General features: G+C 36.5%; 1 long non-coding RNA gene across 1 annotated transcript; it reads left to right on the plus strand.

The window, feature by feature from the left end:
- Positions 1 to 4,755: 4,755 nt before the first annotated feature.
- Positions 4,756 to 16,462, plus strand: LOC123626520. Its single transcript, XR_006730890.1, has 3 exons — positions 4,756 to 4,782; positions 8,866 to 8,912; positions 16,415 to 16,462. It is a non-coding gene; the product is annotated as an uncharacterized LOC123626520 (long non-coding RNA).
- Positions 16,463 to 21,101: the final 4,639 nt, after the last annotated feature.

A 21,101-nucleotide genomic window follows, 5' to 3' on the forward strand; every position in this document is an offset into this window, starting at 1 on the left:
GTTTCTTGAAAGTTAAACCCTAACTTTCAAATGATACTAAAGTTAAATGCCAAAAGATAGAACAACAAGGTATGTAAAATAAAGGCAGCATTTCTTAAAAATTCAATCCAAAAGAAGGAGGGGAAGGACCAAAGAGCAGATGGGAGAAATAGACAAATTGAAAAGGAAGATGGTAGATTTAAGCTAAACCATGTTGATAATCACATTAAACATGCCTTATTTCTGATCAACTTTTCCCAGAAACAGATGCCAACTTGGAAGTAGGATGGGCAAAAGATTTACTGGGGAAAATGCTTGTGAAGGAGCAAAGGAAGACAACTGGAGGGAGCTGGAAGAACCTTTTTCGACCACAAGGTAGGTCTGCTATCTGTGAAAGCAGAGAAAAACGAAAGAGTTAAGAAGAGCCTCAGACCACAGCACAGTTCTGGGAATGTCACAGCCAGGCTAACAGAGGCTCATTGAGGAAAGGCTGCCCCTGAGAGGCAGAAGTTCCCCAACTCTAGTAACCCCATCATGCTGGGAACAGCCCAGCGGAAGCATGGTTGCAGCGTGAGCCCCGTGTTGTCTGAAGGTGCAGCTGGACATATTCATCTAATGATGCTGCCCACCTCTGTACCTATCCTGTGCAGTTTCTGTAAACTTAAAACTGCCCCCCAAAATAAAGTCTATCAATTTAAAAGTGGGGGAGGGGAATCAGGTCATGTCACTCCCCTGCTTAAAATGTTACAATCACTCCCAATGTGATTCAGTCCCAGCCAAAGACTTCTGTAAGGCCTCCAAGACGTCTTCCAATTATCCCTGTGACTTAATCTGCCACTGATTTCCCTCTTGCTTTTTTGCTCTAGGCAGGCTTCTTTCTCATGACCTTTGCACTGGAACTTTCATTCCCTGGAATGCTCTTCCCTTAGATAGCCCCATGGTTTATTCCCTCATCCCATTCGAGTCATTGCTCTAAATAATACATATATAAACCCATACAAAGACAAATAACCCAATGGTAAGAAAATGGGCACAAGATTTGAATAAGCTCTTCCCAGAAAAAAGAAATCCTAACAACTACTAAAAAAGAAGACATAAGCAACTCATTAGTAAGTAATAAAATCCAAATTAACACCACAATAAAAAAAAAACAATATTTGCCTTACACTGGCAAATATTACAGTATCTGATAGTTTTAAGTGTTGGCAACAAAGTAGAACAATTAGAATTCTGTTGTGGGAGTGAAAATTGGTAAAAAAAAAAAAAAAAAAAAGCTTTGGTAATAGTTTTAGCACTATCTAATGAAGTAGAAAGTATGCATGCCCTGTAATGTAGCATTTTACCCCTAAGTATACACTGCGGAGAAGCTCTACTATGTAGCCAGGAGATAGATACAGTTATATTCACAGCCACAATGTTCAAAATAGCCCCAAAATTCAAAATAATCCAAGGGGCATCAAGATGGAATCAGTACAGAAATTGTTAAGTATGAATACAGTATTCTACCACTCATCCATAAAAATACATAAACTATAAATATACCCATCAACATGAATGAATCTTAAAAATATGCTATTGAGTGAAAAGAGACAGTCCCAAAAGAAAAAAACTGTATGATTCACTTGTATAAATTTCAAAAGCAAAGTTAAACTAAAATCTTTAGGGGGCAAACTATTGGAAAGGTAAATCTATAGAGACAAGCAGGGACTTACGTTTCATAGATTGATGTAGCAACTGGTGGGAGAAGATCCTGTTTTGACTGTGAGGAGGGACAATGGCAAGTTTCTACTTGGTCTGAGCGGTTCACAATGTTTGCTATGCAAATATTTTTTAAACTGTACATATGTTCACAAAAAAAAAAATTCCAAAAGGGCAAATTGGTAACGGATCTACATCCTCAGCCAGCAAAACGAATGGAAGATGCAGTCACGGAATTAAGAAAACACCTTGTTTATTTTTTTTTCTTCTTGTTTCTCGCAGCGTTGGCTTACTTTAAGTACTAATTATCTACTGTTTGTGTTGCTGCCTATGCATTTTAATAGCTGTTCACTGATCTAGTCTGACCTTCTGCTTAGTAATTTTGAACAGTCAGCAGGAGGCATTAAATTGCATCAAGACATAATGCATTATGTAATATTGTTTAAAAAAATAAGATAAGCTGATGCTAGGGCTTGCAAAGCAGCAAAATGTAAATGAGACCCTTTGGGTACAAAGACATACCTTTAATTGGGACAGAAATGTCACACAATTGAAGTGCAATGGTCTTTGGGGAAAAAAGACTAACATCTTTCTTCTTCCAACTCCCAGGATTCTGAACTGAAATCCCTCTAATCATTCTCTTATTTTTGAATTTCAGCTCTGAGAAGAGCTAATACACAATTTGGCAAATTATTTTCAGAAAAACTGTTGCCAAGGTTACTTCCTATGCATGCAGGGTAGAATTGTTTGAGGAATAAGGAAAGGCCAAGCCAGGATTTGAAAGCAGGTCCCTCTAATTTCAGAAACTTGTCAACTGTCATGTCAGAGAGTCTTCTTAAAAAGGGCTCTAGCTGATTTTTGGAACCAGCTATTCAATCTCCTTCTGAGGTCATATCCAAGTTTCATAAATCGGATGGGGTAATTGGGACTATAGAAGTTATATGAAATCTGGCATCTCTAATCAAAAAAAAAAAATAAAATAGAGATAGTGTCAGCAATATAATCAAATTTCTATTGATATATTTCTGTCGGTACAAGTCAAGAAACAAAATGGAGTGTGATATCATAGAAAGCCTCCTGAATTGGGGTCCAAAGATTTTATAAATTGTGTGACTGTCGGCAAGTCATGCAACCATATACATAATTTTTCTGATATAAAATATATAATACCTGTCAAACCAATTTCGTGTTGGATGAACTAAATGAGATGGAAGATAGGGAAATGGTTTGTAAATTTTAAATCATCCTGCAAATATTTTACTAGTATGACAAAAGCCAAATGGAAAAGATATTCAGAGTTTCTGCTCTTTGAAGTTCTCAGATATTGTATTTATCTAACAACAACTCTCTTCTCAATCAATTACTTGAGGCAGCTCATCTCATCAGGTTTCATTGTGCCAATTCCTTAATCTCCATCTGTAAAATTTGTGACTTCGACTACTCAGCTATTAAAAAAAACAATGGTGAACTGTTTTGTAACAACCTGAATGGAACTGGAGACCATTCTTCTAAGTGAAGTATCACAAGAATGGAAGAACAAACACCACATGTACTCACTATTAAATTGGAACTAATCGGTCAATGCTTATGTGCACATATGGAGGTAAAACTCAGCAGAAATCAAGCAAGTAGGGGGGAGGAGGAGGAGATGGGTAAATCCATACCTAACGAGTACAATGCACACTATCTTGGTGATGGGCACACTTATAACTTTGACTCAAACTATATAAAAGCAATCCATGTAACCAAAACGTGTATACCCCTGTAATATTTTGAAATTTTAAAAAATTTTGTAACTCCGCAGAGATCCACTTTATAGGGGTGAGGTTAGAAAAAATGAATAGAAAAAGGCAGAATGGCTTAAAGCACAGGACTAAGCTTTGGTTTCTTATTTTCTTCCATGTGACCTTACAAGTGGAAAACAGATGATTGCTCATGACTTATCTATTCTAAAGCTTAACATAAAGAGAGCCCTGCTGAGTGTCCAGACTAGAACATATGCTTTGAAGTTTCTGTAACAGTGTTGAAGGGCTGGCTCCAACCCAACTCTCACCAGGTCCTCCAGGACAAGTTCATTGTCAAGATGGATCTACCAGCGTTAGCAGTTGCAGACTGGCCGCAAAACAAAGTTCTTCCCTGTGCAAAGTAAACTGGATCACACGGGGTCTGAATCCATGACCTTGGCCTCGTTAGCTGTGCTCTAACTAGGTGAGGTCACAGGCCCAGATGGTAACAAGATGTAGAACACTTTGCCCAAGTCACTCTGTACTTTAACATAGATCAGAGATGACTTCTAAAAACTGAATCCTTTGATGGCATGTGCTGTTTCACCCCTAGGTACTTAGTGCATGGTTCTACGGAAGCAAAAAAGAGAGAGACAGATGGTCAAGCTGGAGGGAAGGAAAAAGAGAACAAATATAAAGGGAAGGAAAAAAAAAATGCTTAAAGGCAAAGGTTAGGATTCTGGCCAATGCCCAGAAATGTGAAATAACATATAAAGCTTATAAATCTCAAAGCCTGAGAAACTTAAGCATAGACCTTAGTCGCTGCAGTATAAAATTTAGCAATCAAAATGAAATATCCCACCTTCAACAGAACACAATATCATCGAAACAAAATATAGTACACAATTGGCTTGGTAAATATTCATGAAAGGGCTCCAAACATGAAATATGTGTTGAGGCAAAAGAAAATGGTACTGAATCTATGAACACTTGAGAAGAATTCCAGTTAGAGGAATCAAGGGCAAGGCCACTGGCTACCTGGGGATATTTCCAGCAGTGGGGACAGAGTTCTTTCCGACCCTTGTTACTAAGGAAATTTCAGATCCAGTCTATAAATAACCCCATCAGAAATGAGGTTCTGTGTCAACCAACACTGCAGTTTGGTGTGCTGCTGAAGGAAATTTAGTTCTAATCTTTTCTTTCTCTCTTTCTTTCTTGTGGACAGCAGGAGAGAAAAAAGAACACTGCAGGAAAGAAAATGGAAGAGAAAGTTGAAAGATAGATGCATAGCTCAAGACTGCAGAGCTTCTACAGCACAGGAGTGTTCCTTGAACCCCTGCAGCTATGGAAATGTCGCTCTCAGGGTTAAACTAGGAAGGAGGTCAGTTGTGATATTCTTCAGGGTGGGCATCGAATGCCTGTTTTTCATGGGTCTATGAAGAAGGGATTAATATCACATAATAATCTAGCCTCTTTTTTTATTTCAGAATATTACGGGGGTACAAATGTTTTAGTTACATGAGTTGCTTTTGTACAGATTTCTTTTACTGATTAAACCCTAATTCCCTTGCAAAGTTTCCTTCACCCAAGACATTCACATATAACACAAATTATTTTAAAAGTGTGTCGGTATTCTCATTTTATTACCTTCTCTATTGTAAACTCCTCCTCTACATCACCATTTTTGCCTCTTTTCCCCTGTTTCTGTTTTCTTTTGAAGTTGCTCCCACCAAATAACTGAGTAATTTGAGAATATTAGTTTGTTTCAATAGATGTAAATATCAGCTTGGGGGGAAATGGCTATGACACAACTTAATATTCCAGCAAGTAGTGTTATCAGAATTGCTGCATTTAGAACCTTCAAGCCTACTCTTTGGTAAATGTATGGATGGGAGATGCTGATTTTAATATCCACCTCGTATCCCCTCTGCCTTTGGAACTCTTCTACACAGCGGTTCTATAATGATGTCTTGAAACCCACAGGACCAGCTCACCTGAGCCTACTTAGGGTATCTTGCTCTCTGCTCTCCTCTTCCTCCCTGAAAGCAAAATTGAGCTGTTTCCCCAAATTAATCTGTAAATTCAAGGCAAACAAGACCCACTGGAATTGATAAACAGATTATAAAATTCATCTGGAGGAGTGAATATCCAAGAATAGTCAATAAAAGTTTTAAAGGAAGAGTAATGAGGGAGGGACCTGCCCTACAAAATACCAAAACATGATACAAAACCATGTCAGTTAAAACAGTATATAGATATAGAAAAGTAAATAAGTGGGACAGAGAAGAAAATTCACATACATAACTATATACCTACATAGATACATACATATACAAATTTAAAATATGATGACTTTTTCAAGCAGTGGGAATAATTTTTGGACAATTGATGATCCATCTATCAAAATAATAGTTAGATTCCCTACCACACACTGTATACAAAATTAAACTCAAATGATTAAATGATCAAATTTTAAAAATAAAAATTTTTAAAATACTATAACAAAATATAAAATATTAATAAAAGACATTAAATTTGTGGGTGGAAGACAAACAGAAACACGTTCCAGTTGATGGCAGTCAGGTTCAGCACTATCCATGGTTTCGAGCATCCACTGTGGGTATCGGAGCATATTCCAATACTGAGGGTGTTGGATAAGAAGGGACTACTATAATCAGAAACCTCCTAACAAAGAAAATCCCAGAACCAGATGGCTCCGTTGGTGAATTCTACTAAGGCTTTAAAGAAGAATTAACACCAATTGTCCTCAAACTCTTTCAAAAACTACAAGGGGAGGGAATACTTTGAAACTCATTTTTATGGGACCAGCACTACCCTGATTCCAAAGCCAGATAAGGATGTTACAAGAAGAAAAATACAGGCCAGTAGTTCCTGGTAAACGTAGTTGCAAAAATCCTGAACAAAATACTAGCAAACTGAACCTAATAGCACATTAAAAGAATCATACACCATGATCAAGTGGGATTCATCCCTGGGTTGCAAGAATGATTCAAAATACACAAATCAGTAACCTAACTTTATACTTTAAGAAACTTAAAAAGAAGAGCAAACCAAACACAAAGCTAGCAGAAGGAAGGAAAGAGTAAAGATTAGTAAGGACAAAAACAAAATGGAGAATGGAAAAATCAATGAATCCAAAAGTTGGTTCTTTAAAAACGTTGATAAAATTTGCATCAACAAAATCAACAAACTATTAGCTAGACATAAAAAAGGCAGGGGTTCAAAGGAATTATGAGGTCATGTGGGTTACAGCTTTATTTGTTTGGCTGTCACAAACATAATTGGCTCAATTTGTCTCTACCCAATATTTATAATCCTGGTCCAAGGCAGTTTCGTGAAACCAAGACTCTGGGTCCTACGCTATTTTGAGAGATAATACCAAGAATAATAACAGGAGTAGTGGTCATAATCAAATTTAAGGGATATAAATTCATAATAAAATTATGTAATTTTAAACCTGAAAAACTGACCTTGACAGTCATATTTAGTCTAGACATTTTGCCAGTGATAAAATTGAGTTACAAATTTTCCTGATTTGTTTAAGGTCAAATAGTTATTTTTATCATAGCTGTGTTTCTAACTTCTAATTAAGAGGCTCCTCTACTAAAGCAGTTTTTACTTATGCAGATGCATAAATACAACAATTCAATACAGTTTTGAGCGTTAAGTACTGTATCATCATTTAAAAAAATAAAATGCATAACTTAAACATGCTAAATGACACTTAAATGAAAATTAATTAAAATTAAACTCCACTGAACTTCAAGGAGCCCAGCTTACCCATGAAAATATATTGGGATTGGGGGGAAAAGCTGTCACAACCATAAGCACTCTCTTCCAGGAATTCACCTGACCCCTTTCTGGTCATCTCTGACTCCTACTGCTCCTTGCTCTCAGCTTTCCTGATTAATCAATCAATCCCCTCCCCATTTTGGTTCTATAGATTGCTTATCTACCCTCTGTGATTAACAGCCAAATATTGGTGTACTTCATCATACCATTCTCCATCACTCATGTCAGACAACATGACTTTTTTAGTTGCTGTATATATCCACAAGTCACACAAATAAGAGGCAACACGTGCTTGATAACTCTTTTTGTGCTACCTGGAGCTAACCATCCTCCTTCCAGAGCTTGTCAGAGGTTGCTTAAAATGCTGGAAGAGATGCTAAAGGTCACCTAATTTCAAAATACAAACAATGTTCAAGTTTACTCTTTCATTTGTGATATAATAGCCCAGCCCTGCCTGCCCACTTGCATTTTATAACTAGTCTGGCTGTCAGAAAATATTTTCTTATACTTAACTAAACCATGTCTCCTTCTAACTTCTATCCATTCATTTTAATTGTGCTCCTTGGAGTGAGTACCTCATACTCTACTAATTATAGTAGTTTTTTCATACAATTGGATTATTATAAAGACCTAGCAAAGAAATATTCCTCTGAGAGTTTCAGTCAAAGCAATATTCCTAAAATTTTTAGCTCTGACAAATTTCTTTAATAAGCATTCAAACTTATTTATCTATAATCTTTACTGAGAACCCTTACTAGATTACAAAATTATGAACAAAAATCATTCCCTAAAATATTTTTCATTTAGGGGACCAAACCAATAGCTAGAGGATGAAATTCTATTAAAACATAAACTATGTAAGATCTGTTTGACATTTTAATATCTTTGGGGTGTTTTTTTTGTTTTTGTTTCTTTACCAGAAAGACACAAAGAGGGGGAAAAAAATCTCTATATACTAATTGCAAAGCCATCACATAAATTATTGGCAGATTAGCTTTTGATGGATGAGCTAATGTAATTTTCAAAACTCCCAACTGAGCTAATGTGATTACACTCAGTTCCCATTAACCAGCGGTCAGTCCAGGCCGAGCCCCTGCCCCCTGGCCCACGACGGGCTGGGATCTATAATGGTAGGAGGGATGGCAGCTGCCCCATAATGAAAGCATCACAGTCATCAGATTGTACGCAGAAAGGCAGAGCTCTGTCCACAGTGCTCTCTCTGTCATCTGCAGAATGTCCCAAAGATAGCAAACCTATAATACAAGAAAATCTCAAAGTTCAACTCTCTTTTGCACACATGAGGAAGCTGCAGTCTAGTGAGGAGGGACCACTTACCTTAGGTTACCCGGTGGGTTTGGGGCAAGTCCAGATGGCATGATCTTCCCACACACCATGCCATTTCAGATGAAATGCAAACATGCAGCTGGGCCCAGTGTGGAGTTCACTGGAAAGTGCACCCCCTATAAAATACGCCATGGATCTTAAGGATGTATTTCTTCTATCCCCCCCAAAAAAAGTAAGGAGAATTATAAGCAACTTCAAATGAAGATTTATTTGCAATGGTTTTCAAGGAATGAATGTTTAATTTTTTTTCTCTGAATTACTTGTTATAAGCACTGTGGGTTATTGTTCTTTTTCATGTGTCTCCTAGACCAAGATGGGCAAGCCCAGTTCTTCCTTTCCTGACTCCAAGCCACTGTGAGTAAAGGACCTTTGTCCAAAGATGATCTTTGCAAAAATGGTTTGCATTAAGTTAACCGTGGAAAACAATTACCTCTGAGGATGTGTTGAATAACTCACCCTTATATCTACTGCTTAGCACTCAGTATCCCAAAATATGCCTCTCTTTCTCCCTCTCTTCTCTGATACCACCTCCTCCTCTCTCTCCCCACATTTCTGCCTCTCCTAGTCACCCCTATCTCTCTTGGTGTGTATGTTTTCCCTTTTCTTGCAAAATTGGTTCAAATTTTGTCTTATATCAGCTAATATATATACCTATAAGTCAATATCATATTTAACTCATGTTGAACATTACTAGAGAAATAAATGTATTAACTGTTAAAACTTGAACTTTGAAAACTGAGTAAAAATCGACCCATGAATCATATTTTCTTGATAAATTTATATGCCCCCAAAATTGGTTGAAGAGTATTGGACTGAGACGAAATAATGACCACTAAAGAAAGTCCCCAGTGACAGAAAGCCAGGGGTGAGGAACATTTGATTGATGAATCAAGTATTAGTTTTAAAATTTAAATTTGAAAGGATTGATCCTGACAAAATTAATTTTATGAAATAAAAATGAAAATGGAAAAATTGGAAATGGTTTAGCTGCTCTTTTAAAAAAAATTAGTGGTTAAATTGATTTAATGCAATGTGTTCTGGAAACTAATGTCTTAAAAAATTATCTGTGGCACCATTGTGACTAAGATGTTTGCATTAAAATAGCTTAGTCAAAATACTCTGTACCCCATGAGCGAATGTCAGTGAGACGTTTAAGACTTGTCTAAGAATAACTCCGCAGGTTCTATCATGAGGCAGATAATGTTATCTTCAATAGAAAGGATATGTAAACTTTGTAGTATCACAAACATATTATGCTCACTTATGAATGAAAGAGTTACGCTGTGACTAAGGTACACGGGCAGGTCCACGAATGGCAGTGTGTAACTTGGTTTTATGAATCTTATGTGGCCCTTATAAACTGAAACATTGTTTCCTTAAATGGTGGTTAATTTATAAGGTAAGTAGGCTGTGTGTCTGCATTCGCCCCTGGCTTTACACTGAGTTATTGACAAGCATCAACAAAACCAGAGAAACCTAAAAGGAGAAATGAAGGGAAGAGTTTACTGCTATCCCCCTTCAACTCAGGCTGCTGTGGACAATGGCTTAGGCAGACTGACAGTTTATTCGTGTGTTGAGTGTGTGTATATGTAAATATGTGTGTGTGTGTATTTAGACATTAGATATCAGATAATAGAATACTGTGTGTGTGGATTGTATAAAGTGTGTGACTTGCACATAGTTCTGCATAAGCACACACAGTTTGTAATAGGAGTTAGCCAGGCTAGGGGATTCTGAGAGAGTGGGCTTTCCAGGCCAAGGTAGCAGCATGGTTCAAGTTCCTTAGGTGAAAAAGCAGCAAGCCCCCTCAATGGAGGATGCTCTATGGGCTACTGAGTGTCTGGATTGTGCAGTGAACATGATGGATCTCGATGAATAACTTGATTATCTTTCCTTCCATTGTCATAAGCTGGAAGCCTCACATAAAAGCAGCTACTGTATCCTAGGTGAAAAATGCAATATCTAGAATTTCCTGCTCAATTATACAAAGGTCCAGTAGCAATAAAGTTAGAGATGACAGTGGAAAACGTGTGCATATGAAGATAAATGGCTTAGACTAGGGAATGGGGGAGCCAGCCCCAGGCAAAACTGTCAAGATCATGAACTTTGCTTCCAGCCGCCCTGAATCTCTGCCTTCGTTAGAATTTCTTTTCCTTTGCTTCCCCCACTCCTCAGAGCTCTCAGCCTGTCACTAGGGTCATTTTGGGTTTCATTTCTAGTTTTGTGTTTTAAAAGTAGACATCTGCATGCTGGAGTATTTAGGAAAAAGGGTACTACACATGGCTGCAATTTACTTTTAATTGCATTCAAAAATCAGATAGATTAATGAGTAGCTGAATGGATGTGTGATAAACACATCACAGTGTAATAAAATATTAACAGTATTACAATGTTAACATATTAATCGAGGGAAAGGGAGGAAGTGTATATACTTTGCTCTATGTATGAAACCTTTCCTAATAAAATGTTGAAAAAACTGCGGGCATATTGGCCCAAATTGGGTCAATGGAAACCTCAGTTTTCCTCTTGAGTCCTTTTGACATGAATCTAGCAGTCTCCAACAGCTTGCCTGCTATTTATGATGACAAGATGTTGCAGGCTCATCTTATGTATTTCCTGTCTTAAATTAGAAACAGACAGTTCAGTAGGCAACAGTATTTCCAGACAACAACCTTGGTACTAGGGATACTCATTGTGACTGGGCTGGTCATTGTTTTGTAGGCTTTTCAGAGGACAGAGCTAGGATATAGATAGGTAGAGAGAGAGAGAGAAAGAGATCTTTTAAGATAAGATGCCCTATGAGTTCATACGGATATTTCCTGTTCAAATTAATATTACAGGAACTTTCCCACCCCATCCTGTATTCCTTCTTTGTTTTCCTTCTTCCACACTGAGAATCCTGGTTCACAAGGCACAGAAGGTGACAGAATCAGAATACCCCACAATTCCTCCATGCTCTATCCCACATTATACAGTTTCAGAAAGATGATATTAATATAACCAATTCTGATTACTGAAACCAATTAAAAATTTTTGCATATGCTTTCCTCAATCTCCTCTTATTTTTTAACATTATATTTAATCAACATCATCAGAACATATAGACATCACATGCTATAGTCTCTTTTTTAACCCTCATTTATTCTTATTTCTAAAGGTGACTATTAATGTATGTTTTATGCACATCACCAGTCCTAATGTTGATGTCTCTCTGGTCATTTTTATCTGGAATATGCTCTAGTAGATTCCCAGGAAAAATTTATGAAAACAATAGTTCTTTATTTCTTGCATATTAATTACAGTCTGTGTCCTTTACAATTGAAATTCAGTTTGACTGGATATAAAATCCTTAGCTCACATTTTCTTTCTCGAATATCTTAAATATGTTACACCATTTTCTGCTCCTGTAAAGGATTGCTGTTGAAAAGTCTGATAATAATCTAACTTTCCTCCTAAATATCACATGCTTTTTTTGCTTATATGCCCAAAGGACTTTTGATTCTCTTTAAAGTCCAGTAATTTTGCTAGGTTATGTCTTGCTGTCGGTCATTCTGGATCTATATTTTCAGGTGTGTGATACGCTCTCTCTGATGTTGAACATTCAGCCTGTGAGAAATAAGTATAGTGGGAAGAGTCTGTAACACAAGTTGCTACTGATAAGGACACGAGGTGGAGGCAATAAAAGCAAGTAGGGTGAGAAGGAGGTCAAGGATGTACAATCGGAAGTGCAAAGACAGTGAAGGAAGGAAGGCTTTTTACAAGAGAAAGTCTTCAAAAAGGAAATGAAGTGGGCCATGATTCCTTCAGAGAGCTGCACAGAAGTGCCCATGTTTCTGTGCACGGTATTGAAAAGCAGGAAGAACTGCAAAATATATACTGTACCCAAGAGTCAAAGCCTGGTTGGCCAGCCATTCATATGACATAATGTTCTCAGAACAAGAAGGGTTCAAATTTCATGTAACCTATTCAGTTATAAGGTTAATAGTGAATGGGAGAGATGTTATCTGAATATGCATTTTAAACTGCAACAGATGCTTTAAAAGGGTATTATATTCTGCACCAAAGATAAAGTCTGACTTAACAATTCATGTATTAAATGTCACCTTGAAATAGTAAGAACAGCTGTGTAGATTATTAAATGCAGTCAAAATTAAAGACAATTTGCAGGATGAACAGAACTCGATGGAGACAAAATACAAAAAAACAAAACACAAATGGGAGGGTGAGAGGAGACACATTCAACATTAATTTATGGAAATACAAAAGACAACTCATTTGCAATAACTTGAAAAAATGACATTTCTTAGAATGGCGGTAATTTATATTTATCAAAGCAAAAACAAATGAGTAAAGGTAGGAAATTAGAGTCACAAATAATCACATGGGGTAGCAATTACACCTATTAACATTTTGATAATTCTTCTTCCATACATATTTCTATGCATAGATGTATCCCCAAAGTATCTTACATACTATACTTAAAGTTTTATAGCCTGATTTTTCACATTATAAAACATCATGAACATTTTTCCCGCATTGTTTTTTCTAAAGTGTGTTTTTATGACTACAGTATTCAATTAAATTGATGTAGCATGTCTTACTTAAATACCACCCATTCTTAAACATTTAGAGTCTTAACTATATTTGCTGTTATATACAATGCTATTAGGAGCATACTTAGAGCTCATTTACATGTTTTCTTAATAATGTCATTAACCCCAAAGCTCTCAAATCATATTGTGTGGTGGTCTAATATTCCCCCACCCAAAAAAAAAAATGGTTCTACGATCAAATAAGTTTGTACAAGAACTTTTTCTTTATATTCTCTTGAAGTTCACAATACACATTTGCACATTTAAAATCCTGAGTTCTGCCGCTTAAAAGCTTCATTTAAGTTAGCATTTTGCCAAATTGTTTAAATCACAGAAAATGCCTCAAAGTCGTGTATACTCATTACAATGCCTCGGAAGTACGTATCTTAGAATTCCTGAAAGTGAAATTGCTGGATCAAAGTGTAGAAGCACTTTAAAGCTCGTGGTATCTATTAAGAAAGAATCTTCAAAAAGGATCTGCAGTGTGAAAGACTGTCTTTCTCCATACTAATGATAGCAATGAGGATGATCATTTGTTTGCCTTTCCCAATTTCACAGGTGGCTAATTGTAACCTTTTGATGGGCATTTCCTATTTATTAATAGGCTTGACCTTTGTTCCACATTTATTAAAGATATATATTTCTTTTTATTTGTGCAAACTGTTTATTCATGACCTTCATTTATTTTTCTATTATGATGATCATCTTTTCCTTTGTTTATTATAAAGCCCTTTGCCTCTAAGTAATATTAAGATCTGTATTAAGTATTTTCAAGTATTGTGTGAGTGCTATTTTTTCACTTGTGTTTATAGCGTTTAATAATCTTTAGTTATTTATTTTTCTACAGATAAAACCAGTAACATTTTCATGTATGATTTTTGCTTTACTGTCCTAGTAGAAGCCTTTTTGCACTAAATATCCTATAAACTTTAACTATTAAGCTTGTAAGAAAGATTTCTGCAAGCAGACAAGAGCAACATACCACAATCAATATATTTCCTATAAAAAGATCCTATTTCTCATAAAAGAAGCAAACACTATAAAGGAATGAACTTTATAAGAAATATGCAAGGCCTTTTTGGAAAATACTATAAAATTTTATCAAAGGACATATAAAGGAGACCAGAATAAATGGAGAGATGTTTGATGCTATTAGATAGGAAGACTCAATCTTGTAAAGATATCAAACTTTCCAAATTAATCTATAAAGTTAATTCAATTATAATAAAAGTCTCAAGGTTTTTTTAATAAAACTTGACAAGCTAATTCTAAAATTAATATTAAAAAGTAAATGTGTAAGAACAGCCAAGACAATTATGAAAATGGAAAACAAGGAGGGACAATTTGCCCTACCAAATATTAAGATGGATTATAATATTATGGCAATTAATGCATGAGACTAGACAAATCTTTGAAATAGAATAAAGAGTCCAGAAACAAGCCTATATGTATACGAAACATTAGTGTATTATAAAAGTGGCCTTCCCAAGCGTGAAGGTAAATGTGCCCTTTCCAGGCAAAACCAAGCCTGAGGCTAAGTAGGAAACTAACCTGCTGAGGAGCTTTGCTGTCACCTGTGCCCTTCGTGTCCATTTATGGCACCTCTGAATCATATTTCTGTCAACTCAGACTTCAGTAAAGCCTTGTTAAAAATCATAGGCGTGGTCTCAGTTATGCTGAGGGAAATTAGGAATCGCATTATGCCCTCTGCATGGCTAAAAAAGAATGAGCAAGTGAGAGAGAGAGAGAGAGAGAATGAGTCAGAAGATTGGCCGTAGTATAAACTTCCAAAGCAGCATGTTGATATGTTGAAGGAACAAGAAAGAGACACTTGGGAAATTTGTTTCAGGGCACACACTGAGTTGCAGAAACCACCAGATTTAGAGAGGCTAATTTCCAGCAAGTTGGGAGGGGGAGTTATATGGAAAAGAAAAGGTATAACAAAGAAAGTCTAATCTATTTTGTGGCCACAGGCTTGTAGCACAGAGGACTTATGGGCTACAGTAAGAAATTTTATCCTAGTCCCAGCTTAATTATTCAGGAAGCCGCAAATGCCACTGAGATCATCAGATGCTCTCAGAAAAGAGAAACTATCATTTCTGCAATCTGTGGCTCAATTAGGGACACCATTAAGTCAGGTGAAAGTGGATTCCCATCAGTCTGAGGCTGCCAGTGAGACCTCAAGCATCCGTATTTTCTTGGACCCACGTAATCGAATTGCATGCAGGCAACATGGGTAGGACCAGACTCCCTGCTGCCCAGTGGAGAAAGGACAGGTTGAAATCCTGCTTAGATAACAATCTGAATTAGATGGCAAAAGGCTATAAACTAGAAAAATGTAGAATCACTAGGCTCTTAGAAATCATGTAGTCTAACCACATGTTTTTCCACTGAAGAAATTGAAGCCCAGAGAATTAAAGTGATTTTCCTAAAGCCTGAAAGCTAAAAAGTAAGAAGCAATAAATGGTAATGAAAATGCTCAGATTACTCCAAGACCTCCTATGTCATCGTGAACAAAAATCAAATGATTTCCTCATCTGCTGTCTCTCTTCTTTTTTTAACTATTTTTTAAGACTTTTTTTTAAATCTTTTATTGCTGGATTTTTTTTAGCCATATTTTTTATAATTATTTAGTGGTTGCTCTGGGGATTGTAATATTCACCCTTAAATTAAGCACATCCTGTCATGGATTAATACTATACCACCTCATGTATAATGTGACAATCTTTGCACGGTGACTTCTCATTACCCACTTTGCAGTATTATTGCCATACATTTTACTTCTCCCTAAGTTAGAGACTCCACAATGCATTGTTACCATTTTCTTCTGTAAACAGTCAAGTGTCTTTTAAATGAAGAAATAAGAACATTCCGTTATATGTACCCACATCTCTACTATTCTGATGGCTCTTCCTCCCTTCCTGTGGGTTCAAATGTCCTCTGGTATCATTTTCCTTCCGTTTGAAGAGCTTCTTTTGCCATTTCTGGCAGTGTCGCCTCTAGAGACAAACTCTCTCAGCTTTTGTTTATCCAAAAATATCTTTATTTTACCTTCAATTAAAAAAGTCTTTTATTAATATAGAACATAGGTTGACTTTCTTTTTTTCCCCTTTCAGCACTTTAAAGTGCCATTCCGTGGCTTTTTGGCTTGCATTGTTTCTGATGAGAAGTCAGTGGTATCTTTAACACTGTCCCCCTATAAGAAATAGGTCTTTTTTTCCCTCTTGTTGCTTTTCAATTTTTCTTACTATTTTTGGTTTTCAGGTATGTCACTATAATGTATCTACATGTGGGTTTTAATTACAAATTTAAGGTTATGGCAAACAGATTTAGAAAGCTAAGCACTACCAGCCACAGACTCCGTCAGACTTCAAGGTTCTCAGAACATGGAGCTTTTAACACGGTAACACTTATTTGTTTATTTCAACAACTATTAATAGTATTTAAAACCTGTTACATCCCAGCAACTATTTGAGGAAGCTGGGCCATATAAGAGTGAAATAAAAAGTCAAAAATCTCTGCCCTTGCCATCCCCAGGTTTTTATTTTAGTGGAGAGAAATAATACACAATACATGTAATTTTTAAGTGAGTTAGTATATAAAATGTATTAACCTATTAAAATGAGTAAATATAGAGGGTATTAGAAGTTGATAAATGCTCTCAGGGAATAATAGGTAGAATAAGGGAAATTGGGAGTACAAAAGAACTGCAATGGAATGGATTGGAATTGCAAATACGGAGAATAGGATTACCTCATTGAAAAGGTAGAATTTGAGCCAAGTCTTGAAGAAGGTAAGGGATAGATCTAAAGGAAGAACATTCCTGGTGGAATGAAGAACTATTGCAAATACCCTAAAATACAATGTACCTGGCATGTTTGAGAAATAACATGGAGGCCAGAATGGCTCAAAGAGAACGTGTAAGAGAGAAAATAATAGGAGATAATATACCTGGAATGTGGGGAAAACAAATTGTGTAGGATCTTTTACGTCTTGAAAGGTTTTGAGAATAACAGTGATATGATTTGGATTATGTGGTTAAAGATCCAGTCTGATTGATCAGTTAATTATAGAAATATCTATTTCTATTAATATATATTTTATATAATCTGTATTTTTATGCATTTATAATATATTTATATATAGTATACATGTTAGGCAGACATGTATATATCTATTTTATAAAAAGACACTATTGATTATTTGTTTCCTTGTCTTTTAGAGTAACATTCCCTATTTAATATAAATGAAAAGAGCTCTATTATTAACTCAACAAATATTTAATGACTATCCACTGGGTGTGTGGCACTGTCCGTCATGCTGAAGATGCTGGGGCAACAAGTCTGCAAAGGTTGCCTTTCTCATAGAGAAAAATCAAGAAATAATAAATCAGTAAGTAAACAATAACAATAGATCGTAATAAGTAAAGTGTGGAAGAATAAAAGAGGCATATGAGCAGAGAGTGATTCAATGGCTGCTCTACAGGGGAAGGTTGGGGAAAGTCACTCTGAAGAAACAGCAATTAAACTAAGACTTAACCAGCTAGGCATATAATGCTCAAGGGAAGAGCATTCTGGGCAGAGGATATCATTTGCTCAAAGATCTTAAAGCAAGAAAAATAAGCTTACTCTGGTCAAATAACTAAAAAATTGCAGTGTCCTACATCATATTGGTTATGAGGAAACTGGAGACTTATCAGTATAAAAGGTGCCAGCCCAGGTGGTGGTTTGAACTAGGGTGATAGTAACAGAGATGGTGTGGACTGATTGAGTTGAAGTTAGGACTTGACACAACTGGCAAAGAGAATAAGGCTTTAATATTGACTTAGTCATCCATGCCTTTTGAATGTCTGTTCTGTATCTTGCTGGAAAAAGATGGCTTTAAAGCCTATGGAATCTTTATGCGTTTATTTGGTAAATGTCTTTGTCTGAGTCATCACTTGAAATTCCATGGAGTGAGTGGCCTTTCATGAGCGCTGAAAGCTCACTAGAAAAACTCCAGACATCGCAGGGTTTTAAAGAAAGCAGATTCTTTTTTTCTTGCCTCTGAAACTAGGACATCATGCCCTAGGTTTGTATGCCAGGTCAACAGCATTAAAAGTAAAAAGCTACCGGTAAGTTCATCCTAATGAAAGGAGAACGGGATAGAGGCAAAACACTGCAAAGGCTCAATTTATCCAGTAGCATTAAAAAAAATAAATGATTCTGTATAAGCGCTATAATTGAACTAGACAAGCAAAACTTCTCAAAAGCAAAAGCAGCCCTATTTAAATTAGACTTATTTAATTTGTTAAACGGAGCATAGATTTCAGAGTCAAACTGATACAAATGTGAATGCTAGCTCATCTCTATGTGTCCATGAGCCACACACTTGATCCACTTCCTTGACTGTCTCAGTTACAAAGAAAATAAAACCTTATGTGTTTGTTGTGAGAATTAAATGAGCTAATTTGTAGAGAACCTGTACATAAAATGTCAATACCCTATGATGGCTAATGATATTTTGTAACATATTCTCTGGAGTAAAAAGACACTATCAAGTTGTAGGTAATATTGAGTCATTTGGCTAGAATATTATGTGATGAAGGAATGTTTCTTTAGCAGCTGGTAGGCTAAAGTAAATCATAGAAACCCCCCCCCTGATATTCTCTTGGTTGGGAAATCCATAATTGCTATCGTCTGAATATTTACATTCCCTCAAAATTCATATGTTAAAATCCTAACCCTCAAGCTATTAGGGGGTGGGGCCTTTTGGAAGGTGATTAGGTCATAAGGGTGGAGTCCTCATGAATGGGATTAGTGTCCTTACCAAAGAGATCCCAGAGAGCTCACTCCTTCTACCATGTGAGAACACAGGGAGAATATGTCATCTACAAACTCAGCAGACAACGAATCTGTCAGCACCTTGATCCTGGACTTCCCAGCCTCCAGAACAGTAGGAAATAAATTTCTGCTGTTTATAGGTGACCAAAGTAGTGGTAGTTTGTTATAGCAACCCAAACAAACTAAGACAGCATTCTAACAAGAATAAAGATTATTTCATTTGTTCCTAGCATAGAGGTTGTTGCTGATTTCTTATTAATGTTTTCAACAAATAAGTTCTCACCTCCCAGAGAGAAGAGATGCTGGATTTGAGATAGTTCCCACTATGAAGCTCTCCAACTTCTTTCTTCCATTTCAATATATCATACAGAGGAAATACAATAGAAGCAAGCATCAAATATTGACATGATCAGTGGAACAGACTGAATGATCTCAGAAGCAACAAGGGCAGGAGAGATGGGGAGAGTGATGATGGTTGCACTGAGTATACCAAGTAGCTTGAGCCACAAGCTATGCTATATAATTTGAATCCTTAAACCCATCCTTGCAGATGAAGAAGCCATTGCACACAGGGGCTAGATAATGTGTGTAAGGTTGCACACCTGTGAGGATGCAGAGCCAGGATTTGGACCCATGTCTGTCTGACTCCAAAGCCCAAGTGATTTCCACTACATCGAGAGAAAAGAAACAGTCATTTTGGACAGTTTCATAGAAAAACAACCAGCAGCCTCAAAGATGGGTGTGAATGAAAAATTTAAGTGAATGTAAGGTAAATAACTCTTTTGTATGAGCTTTTTTGTCTTCTGTCACGTGGTCTTTCTGTTGCATATTATACATTCCACCCAGTACTGTCATCCCTTGTTCTTCCTCCCTGACCTCAGCCACTGGGGTCACTGAGCTGCTGTGGCCCTGGTCCCCTCTATGGGGGAGAACCTCAGCACTAAGGACTTGAAATATCTCCTTCTCTTTTCCCCCACACCCAGGCTGGTCAAGGCCTATGGACTTGGCATTCTTACTGCAAACCCTTTCTTTCCCGACTGTTCCATGTGACCACTCAACTCTGACTTACAAGCCAACAGCCCGGACTGAAAGATAACTTTTCAAAAGCTGCAGAAAGAAGGAGGGCAACTTTTCCAAAGGAGATTAACCTTCAGTTAAAAAAGCAATGCAAAAGCCTCAGGAGGGTAAAGGATGTTTTCCCTTTGTCAAAATTCATAAATGTTGATTAATGACATGCTAAAGACGCAGTCACCTTGTGACTACTGAAATCCAATCATGTATTCAGTTTGAACTGTATAGTGAACCCATCTCCCTCCATGAAAATCCTGAGGCATGTTACTGCCCAGCCTTTTTTCTGACAAAAGTAAGATGCATTTTCCAGGAAGCCATACCTCTCATTATTATCATTTTCTCATTTTAAAATTACCCAGACCTCAAGTAAAGGAAATTTAATTGGTGAAAGGCTACTGCATGCTTCTTCAGACTCATAGATCACAGCTGGATCCCACAAATGCCCTTAGTCACAATATCATGTTAAATGAAGGAAAAAGGAAAGCAAACAAGAATTTAATAATTTCTACAGATAAGTAAATTCAAAACAATTTTATATCTTTTAGAGAAGACATTACAAAGAATACCGCCTCTTGATAAGATCTTATATTTGAATCACCACTTTTAATTTTCCAAAATGCTTTCATGCCCATTATACAATTTTATGTTTGAAACCATAAAATAGGGGGAAAATTAATATTACTCTATTTTACAGATCAGAAAAATGAGACAAGGCATACTATGGGATGTCCTGAAGTTCACATGGCCGGTTATTAGCAGAGCTAAGCTGGATAATTTATTGTAACTTCTGAAATTATTTTCTCTCTCAGATTACTTATCATTTCTGTCTTTTTTTTCTATTTCTAGAAAAAGATACCATTCAGCATTCATGCAACAAATATTTGTTGAGCACCTATTATTTAACAGGTGAAGATTTAGGAGGCAGAGCTATGTTAGTAAAGACATACTTTCTCCACTCACATGAAGCGTACTTTCTAGTGGGAAAATAAAGATTAAACAAAGTAAATAAATAAGCCAGGAAAAGATAAGATCATACTAATTGTTCTGCCAAGGGTGAT

Source organism: Lemur catta, chromosome 22, assembly GCF_020740605.2.
Source record: "Lemur catta isolate mLemCat1 chromosome 22, mLemCat1.pri, whole genome shotgun sequence".
In the NCBI taxonomy this organism is placed as follows: domain Eukaryota; kingdom Metazoa; phylum Chordata; class Mammalia; order Primates; family Lemuridae; genus Lemur; species Lemur catta.